Genomic DNA, 932 nt, shown 5'->3' on the forward strand with positions numbered 1-932 from the left:
GGGAGGGGGAAGGGGGCACCCGCAAAGTTTCCTACGACAACCCCGTACTGCTGAGCCAAATCCTGATGAAGAGTTGCCTCTCCCTCTCCCGCACCCCTGTAGAGCCCCCGCCCGCTCCCGCTCCCCGCCGCTCGACTCATTGTCCGAAGTGGGTCGCGCAGAGCAACGTGTGCAATCAGAGACTGGCCAACTAGTAGTTCGGCGACGTGGCCCGCCCCGCCCCCGTGCCATCGAATCGGACCCCCCTCGGCCCCCGCGGGGCCCACCCCGCGCACAGAATAGGTTGGGGGCGGCGCAGGAGCCAGGGCAGAGCAGGGCGCGGAGGGGTCCAAACTTTCCGCCCTCGGTGTACACTGGCCACTGGATAATGGATGGAACGGGACGCAGCAGCGTGGGGCGGCGGCGGCGGGGCGCTGCGGGGCAGGGTACGGCGGGTTGCGGCAGGGGGTAGGTCGCCCATGCACAGGACGCAACCACCCGAACCGGACGCTGGGCAGCGGCAGCATAGAGCACGCCCGCGCTCGCAATATTCCCGCCATTCAGAGCATGCAGTGACGCGCGAGGCACACACGACAAAAAAAAAAGATGTGTGTCCCTGCCCTCCCAACCCCACAAAAAACCCCAGAACAGAAACGGTTAGAATGAAATGACATGGTCCGGGTGCTGGTGGTGGGGTGGATCGGTGTGTCGGACAGTCGCTTGCAGCACCGTATGCTCAGGTGGACCGCGCGCCCCGACCGCGATAAATCTCAATTCGGCACGTTAATCGCACGCGCGAGCCCCTAATCCGGGAGGATCAATAGCGTGGGGCCTAAATAGAACGCGTAACCGTGACCGCCATTCGCAAACTCATCCGCATCGCGCAAACGGGAACAGGGGTGTGGAGGCCCGAGGGAAGAAGGGAAAAATGGAGGCAGGGAGGGAGGGGGGAG

This window comes from Frankliniella occidentalis, unplaced genomic scaffold, assembly GCF_000697945.3.
Source record: "Frankliniella occidentalis isolate FOCC.00 unplaced genomic scaffold, Focc_3.1 Scaffold212, whole genome shotgun sequence".
In the NCBI taxonomy this organism is placed as follows: domain Eukaryota; kingdom Metazoa; phylum Arthropoda; class Insecta; order Thysanoptera; family Thripidae; genus Frankliniella; species Frankliniella occidentalis.